The following is an 8,452-nucleotide window of genomic DNA, read 5'->3' on the forward strand; positions in this document are numbered from 1 at the left end:
GGGAGGGTGGCTGGTCTGAGGGTGGCCCAGCCCGGCTGGGAAATGGGATTTCCAGGGCTGGCGCCCAGTCTAAGCAAGAGCCTTGATGAGGAACAGATGCACGCACAGTCCGAGGCCCCGTCCAGCCCTTCTCTGCAGCCTGGGGTGGGAGGTGGCGATGGCTTCCAGATGGGCTCGGCTCTGAGCAGTACCTTAAGTGGCTCAGTCTGGGGTCCTGCGGTGAGGGACCGAAGGCCTCTTCCCTGGTTCTCAGACCCTCTGGCCCTGGTAGACACCTGATACAGTACCTGAGTTCGAACCAGGTGACCTTGGGAACATCAGCCCTGCTCAGAGCCTCAGTTTCTCCATCTGAGAAACCAGCATTCTCCATCATGCTGGCTTGGCAGAGCAGCTGTGTGCAGGGAAACTCAAGGAAAAACAAGAGAGGACTTCCCGAACTGGAGAGGGCTGGGCACATGGGACAGAAGCTCCCAGACCAGGCATCCCTAGGAAAGTAGGGCTTTTTGGTTTGGTTTTATTTTCCTTTTGCACTTATTTTCTGAATGTATTAATATAATACATACCTATGGTACAAAATCTCAAAAGTACAAAAGGGAACATAGTGAAAAGTGAATCTGTCTCCCACCCCTGCCCTCCAGACACCCAGACCCCTCTTCCCCGAAGGCAACTCCTGTTACCAGTGTCTTGAGAATCTGCCCAGAGATATTGCATGCACATGCAAGAAAATACACTTTTTACCCAACGATGGCAAATGTCACACACACTATTCTGTGCTGTCATTTTGTTATTTAATAGCACATTTTAGAGATCTTCCTATGCCACTCTATAAAGAGTGCCTCATTCTTTTTGATGCCTGACCAAGATGGTTTCAGAACATCACACAACTGTTCAGCATGGACACTGACCGGCAGTGCACACCCGCTGCGGCTACACGTGGCTGATGGCCGGACACCAGCTCTGTGTCTGCACAGTTTACCAGTGCGTGGACGGGCCAACGTGCACGTAACTAGTCTTCAAACGATGGGTATGGGCTGTTTCCAATGTTTTTCTCTTTCAATCAAGGTTGCAATAAATATCCATTTTGTACATTTGTGGGAAGATATATGTAGGATAATTCTAGAAGTGAAATTGCATTCTACATCCACATGTTAAAAAAAAATCTCTACCCTCACCTCTCACCATGCATGAGAATTAACTTGAAATGAATCATAGATCTAAATGTAAAACCTAAAACTTCTAAACAAAAAAATAGGAGGAAACATTTGTGACCTTGGGTTAGGCAAAGATTTTTTAGATAAGACACAAAAAGCATGAACCATGCGAGAGAAAAAAATGATAAATTTGACTTACTCAAAATTTAAAATGTCTGCTGTTCTAATGATATTCTTAAGAAAATGAAAAGGCAAGCCACAGATTGGCAGAAGATACTTGTAAAAGTTTTACCTGATAAAAGATTTCTATCCAGGAAAAAAAAAATATATATATATATATACACACACACATACACATGCATACGGTGCTTTCACAACTCACTAATAACAAATAATCCAATAAAAATGGGCAAAAGATTTACCTAAATCTTCACCCTAAAATAGGTGTTGATGGAAAATAGGCACATAAAAAGATACCCAACTGCATTAGTTATCAGATAAATGCAAATTAAAACCAGAAAGTGATACCATGACACACCTCTTAGACTGGCTAAAATGAAAAACAACTGACATTACCAAGTGCAAGGGAGTGTACGTAACAACTCGAACTTGGGAAAATAGTTTGGTAATTTCTTATAAAACTGAACATTTGCTTACCATGTAATCCAACTGCCCTGCTCTTGGGTAAAAGAGTAATGAAAGAGAAATGATAATTGTGTTCAAACAGAAACTTGTAGGCAAATGACTACAGCAGCTTTTCTCATAGTCACCAAAGCCTGGAAACAACCGTCCACCAATAGGTGAATGGAGAAACAGTGGGCTACTACTCAGTAATAAAAAGGAATGAACTATTGACACAGGCGAAATGTAGATGCGTCTCCAAGGCATTACGTGGAGTGAAAGAAGCCAGATGCAGAAGGCTGGCTCACTGGGGGAGGGGACACGGGAAGGCATTCTGGACGGAGAGGGGCCTTGGCAAGTGGCCACCGGACTCGTGATGTGGTGGCACCTCGGTGTGAAGAAAGGAAACCCCACCGGCAGGGGCAGGGATACAGGGTGACAAGAGGCCCTCCTACTGCAGAACAGAAAGTATGAGAACTGGCACGATGTGCAGCTTCAAACTCAGGCCTCCCACCCCCGAGCTGTGTGTCCCCAAGCGAGGGACCGAATCTCTGTGCATCAGCTTTACTCTCCTGGGAAATGACCCCTTCTCTGTTGGGCTGCCTGCAGAGTGGACTGTGCCTGGCACAGAGGGGGAGGTCAGAAAGTGAGTGATCCGGTGCCCCGCCACCCCGGTGCATCCCTCCCTTCCTTCTCTCGTTCATTCCACAGCCGTCACCCGAGAGTCTGCCATGTGCCAGGTGCTCTCCTGGGTCTTTGGGATATGGTGTAAATGAGGCAGATATAATATAATCCACGCTCATAGTCTGCAGGGGAAGACAAACACAGTCAGACGAGGGAGGCAGATTGTAAAGAGGTACAGAATCAGGTAAATAAGATAATTTTAAATCCCATTGAGGGTTAGGAAGAAAAACTTTAACAGGCACTAAATAGAGAATGACTTGGAGAGGGGCATGATATTTAAGGTTGATAAGGTTATCAGGGAAGGCCTCTCACAGATCTGGTTGTGCCCCTTGGCTCCACCTCCTACTACCTGGGGGACTGAGCCTCAGTTGTTTCACCTGGAAAATGGAGAGAAGGTGGCCAACGTGTGAATAGATGCTCACTTAACCTCAGCAGTCATCAGAGAAATGAGGGTTGAATAATGACGAGGCACACCCTTCACCCACGCCCCCGGGCTGGCAGAAATTGGAAAGCTGGGAACTACCAAGTGTTAGCGAGGGGGTAGGAGATGGGTCCCATGTTCTGCTGGGTGTCTGGACTGGTGCAGTACCTAAGAAGGCAAGTCGGAGTGTACCCGACGACCCAGGTGCTTTCCTTCTGAGTAGATACGCCAGGGACATTCTCCTGCAGGTCCAGAAGGAGATGGGAAGAGGCCGTGAGTCACTGTGATGCGGTTTGAGGAAGTGAGTAGCAGATGACAACCCATGTCAGTTTCGGGAAGAGGAAACACCAGGTGGATGGGGGAAAAAGTGAAAGACAGGAGGGAATCTGTAGCACAAGACCGTTTCTGTGAATTAAAAAAACCTCACAAACATAAAAAACATCCCTGTGTGCTTTAAAAGGACTCACGTCCATGCAAGGACAGAGGGCAGAGCAGGTGCCTGGGTGGGAGGGGGAGGGGAGGGGCAGGGTGACATAAAGAGAGAACTTCAAACCAATCCAGTTAAGCAAGGGATACTTTGCAAGAATTGATTAAAAATGGTCAACTCAGCTCTTGGCACCCGAAGTCCAAATGAAAAAAAAAACAAGGGAAAGGAGATAAAGTGGGGATGATGGAAGGGCAGCCACAGGAGGGAGCACCTTTCTCAGGGGGAAGCCACGTGGCTCCAGTGAGCTAGAGCACTGGGAGCACTCAGCGAGGACTGCAGCCCACTGTGCGCCATAACTGTGTGCTGTGTTCTCTCCAGCCCCAGCGCCAGAACCCGGCGTGAGCCTTGTTCCTCCTGCATCCTGGGCAGGGCCGCCCTCTTGTGGCCCAGACAATAAGTCAGACTGAATAGAAATTGGCTGTGGCCCGAGGTGTCCGACTACAGTGTGGGAAGGAGGGAAGGGAGAGAGTCACGGGAGCCTTCCTGGAGGAGGAGCGGCTATGCTGAAGGACAGATGCAATTTGGAGTCAAGGCCATTGATGAGCGAATGAAAGAATGAATGGAGTTGTAATATCGAGTGCTACCATTACTTAGCCCTACTATGTGCCAGGCTTTCCATACCTCCTACCGTTCATCTTCCACCACCCCTGGGAAGGGGAGGTATTGCTTTCAGTCTCATTTACAGCTGCAGAAAGGGAGGCCCCGCGGATTAGTGACTGGCCCAAGGTCAAGCAACCAGCTGGGCGCAGAGCTGGGATACACACCCCGGTCTGTGTGACTTGCTGGTGCATTCTGCCATCCCCACTTTGGGGCGGACTGGGGAACCCTGGTGAGCTCAGGCACAAACCACCCCTGAGTCTTGTCTGGACCATGTCTTAGCAGAATTTCATGCCAGGTTTGCACAGTGGGTGGAAATGGAGCTTGTGTGGACAGGAGGAAGCTCTCCGTGGGACAGCGTGCCAGGCAGGCAGCTGGGCACCACATCTGGGGCTTAAAGGTGGGGCGGGGGGGGCGTCACTCCTTGAGTTCAAGGATCTGTCTCAAGACACTGTCTGAAAAACACCTTCATTTTGGAATTTATGTCAAAGCCACTTGAATCCTTATTGAGGGTATTTAAAGACCAGTTTTCAAAGTGTCCCCAAAGTATTTCAATTATTTTTGTGCTTGGTAATATATTTCCATGGCTTAAAATTTGAAAAGAACAAAAGAGAAAGGTGAGCCTCCTTTCCACCCGCTCTAACCACCTCCCCCCGCCGAGCAATCACTGTTGCTGATTCCTAGTGTGTTTTTTCACATGTAGGTATTCACATATGTGAATCATACACACATGTGTATTTCTCTCCTCCCCCACCCCGCATGGCAGCTCACCGTGCACTGTTCTGCACCTTGCCCTTTTCTCTTAAGCAGCCATCTGCGGATTGTTCCGTGGCATTAGGGCAAAGGCTTCCTCATGATGCTTCTTAGCTGCGTGGCACCTCACTGTGTGCTGTGAGACTGTCTTAAACAGACCTCCTCTGCGCACTGAGGATCTTTCCAGCTTTTTGTGCTACATACCCAGGTATGCTTGTCATTTTGCACGTGGGCCAGGCTAATTGGAGGATAAATCCCAGAGGTGGATTGCTGGGTCCGGGGACGTGTGCACTGTAATTTTGATAGATGTTGTCAACTCACCTTCTACAGAGGCTGGGCCAAGTCACCCTCTCCTGAAGAAGGTATTGGGGAGTGTCAGCTTACTGCCAACCCAGCCAAGCCCCAGTGGTTTCAATTTTTGGCTCTTTGTTAATCAGATACGTGAAGAATAGTAGCTTTGTGTGCTTTTACTGTCATTTAATTTGAGTGAGGTTGACTGTCTTTTCTGGTGTTCAGAGCCGTTTGGAGTTCCTTTGCTGGAAGAAGCGTTTTTGCTGTGTAGGAGCCATGCTGAGCAGTGCAGCTCTGGACACGTGTATGTCATATGATGCTCATCTCCCTGGGCTGAGCGGGACGTGCCCCTTGGGGGTGCCTGTGCAGGAAGGGGCCAGCTGGCGGAGGACAAGGTTTTGAGCTCCTGTTCCGAGGATTCCCTGTCTGTAAAAAATAGGAATAGTGAACTCACTTCAGAGGGATCTGGGGAGGATGAATTTAAGTATTTAATGTTTGATGCCTGGCACAGTTCCTGGCTCAGACTTAGTGCTTAGGAAATGTTTGTTGAGTGAACAAATGAAATACATGTAACAATTAAAAAAGTTTTTATTGAATACTTAATATGTATTTAAACCCTTTCTCATGTATTAACTTACTGAAACCTCCCAGGAACACCGTGAGGGGTTCTCTTATTATCTCTGTTTAAAGATGAGGAAACTGAGGCACGGAGAGAAGTAGGGAATCCTGCTTAAGGCTCACAGCCGGCCAGTGGAGGTGAGGGGATTTGCGGCCTTGCTCTCTGCTCTTGCCCATCTCACTGCCCTATCCCCCACCCCAGGAGAGATTTCCCGCTGTTCCAGTTGTCTATTGTCACGAAACAACCCTCCCCAACTTAGAGACATAAAACAGCAACCACGTTACTATGCTCGTGGGTTTTGAGGACCAGGACGAGGTGGGGTGGCTTATCTCTGCTGGGAGGACTCTACAGCTGGGGGCTGCAACAGCTGGGACTTCTGATGTGGCTTCTTCAGCTGCAGGCCTGGCTGGACAATCTAGTCCCCCCTGAGGATGGCAGGTCAAATGGAAAGGCATGGCCAGAGGTGAGGCTGGGAGTTGAGGGGAGAAGGGTGGGGGAGTCGGCAGACCCTGGGGCTGATAGCTTAAGAGGCTTGGAAATTCTGAGGTTGGCACCCCCAAGAGTGGCTTCTCCTCCAGGCCTCTGCACGTGCTGTTTGCTCTCTCTGGGAAACCCTCCCCACCCCTGTCATTAATGCCTCCTCATCCTTCAGCCCTCAGCTTGGCTATCTGGTCCTGGAGGAGGCGCTCCCTGGACTCCGGAGGCTGTGGACAGGATTTGCCATCTCTCCTTCCAGATTTTGCCCTCTGTGGAAGCTCTTATTACACCATCAGAATTGAATTGTCTACAGACTGAATGCTCAGGGGACAAGGTCAGGGTCCTTATCACCAGCACCCAGCACAGTGCCAGGCACCCAGTGGGCATTTTATGCATATTTATTGAATGAATGGATGGATTTTGAATGACTTTGAGTCTTGGTTTCCTCTTCTGTAAGTTCGGTTGCAGGGTTGCTGTGAAGGTGGCAGGAGATAAAGGATGGGAAAATGTGGAGTTCATAGAAAGAATTCAGCAAAATGACAGTTATGATGTATATTGAGGAGGGAAAGCAAAGGAAATGAGATACTGTACCTGAAGTGCTTAGCAGTGTCTGGCACGTAGTAGGTGCTCCAAAAATGTAAGACATCATTATCATCATCATCATCATCATTGTCATTGTTCCTGCTGTTTTTATTATAAGAATGCACATTTCTTGAGTTAGAAGGACTACGTAGGATGGCTTGAAATTTTCTTACAGGTGAAAATGGAGAAGTGTAATGCTCCACATGTCACCTGGGGCTGCATGTCTTGGCAAGAGGTCGTGTCATGGTGACTGGCGTGGGGTGTGGGGCTCCAGTCTCCTGAGTCAGGTTTCCCGGCCTGAGGCGGGAGGCAGCCTGTCCCCTGTCCTCCCCGGCCCTCCTCCTCTAGTCCTGCCAGAAGAGAGCCCCAGCAGGTCCCTCCTGTTTCAGAAAGGCGCTAAATTACGGTCTTGGCTGCTGCCCTGTTCTCGATTGAGCGGCGCACTCTAGTGGCAGTATATGGGAATGACATGCAGGGCCGCCGTGAAGGGTCGGCTTGGGATGGGGACCCAGTGAGGGGCCGGGGTCGGGGCTGGGGCTGGGGTTGGGGGGAGCCTGCAGAGAGGGTCCTGGTGTGGCCTCGCTGGAGTGGGGGGCGGGAGGGATCAAGCAGAAACCCCCCAGCACGGGCAAAGCTGTTGATGGAGGGCTCAGAGCAGCTGAACATCCCTCAGGGCTTCGTCCAGACTGTCCCTTCTGGCTGTGGGACCCCAGCCAGTTTCCGAGCTTCTCTGTGAACTTCTCCAAGCTTCTCCTGGAAGACGGGATTAGGGGATGACCACCCGAAAGCAGAGGGTCTCCTTCCCAGAAGGCGCCCGTGTCCTCCAGAGAACGTGGCAGAGGCTGGGAACAGCGGAATGTCTGAGAACCAAAGGTTCCCAAGTGGGGCTTGGGCCCCAGGAAACTTTATCTTCAGATTCGAAAACATTCACAGACCCCTGTTGAGGGCAGAGGACCAGGCCTCCTGAGGGGAAAGAACGTGGCCAGGGAATTGCAGGACTGGAAACTTCCACTCTTATCTTGGTCTTCTAGAGCTGTGGACTTTAGAACCTTCTATAGAATCGGATCGCTGGGCCTTGAGGTCAGAATCAGAATTGCAGCCACAAATCTCAACCAACCCCCAGCACTCTGGGCTGGAAGTCATCTGAGAGCCACCCCCGCCCCCAGCTTGTCCTGGAACGAATGAGTTTGCTCTTAAACTTGTTCATGATTAGTAGGCTGGGCTGGGGTGCTGAAATCTGAATTTTTCAGAAGCTTCCCAGCTGATGCTGTCGGGCCTCCCAGATTTGGGGAATAGATTTAATCCAGCCATGCCTCATCTTCATCTATCAGATGGGTAAACTGAGGCCCAGAAAGGGGAAGTGACTTCGTCTGGACCCCACGGATAGCTGGTGACAGACTGGAACTTGATCCTGGGCCTCCCTAAGGCTGAGGCCACTGTCACCAGCAGCCCAGGGCATTTAGGTGGCTCCAGGGAAGTGTCACCCTCAGAGGTGCCCCTGGCCCCTGAGACATGGCATACAGAGCACAGTAGGGCTCCGGGGGCCACTTCTGTGATTCCTGGGACTGAGAGGTGCTGGGGGACATGGTGCTGCCCTCTTCTGTCTTTGGCTGAGCCCCCTTCTTTAGAGGGGTCTTGGGGGTCCCTCCTCTTTTTTCAGTGCCCCCCAAGCTGAAAGCCTACCCTGTCCCCAATGCCCCCTCACCCCTCTCAGCCCTGAGCATTCCAGAGAAAACCACCCCGAGTGTTTCAGATTCTGTGACTCCAAA

This window comes from Eulemur rufifrons, chromosome 20 (assembly GCF_041146395.1).
Source record: "Eulemur rufifrons isolate Redbay chromosome 20, OSU_ERuf_1, whole genome shotgun sequence".
NCBI lineage: Eukaryota > Metazoa > Chordata > Mammalia > Primates > Lemuridae > Eulemur > Eulemur rufifrons.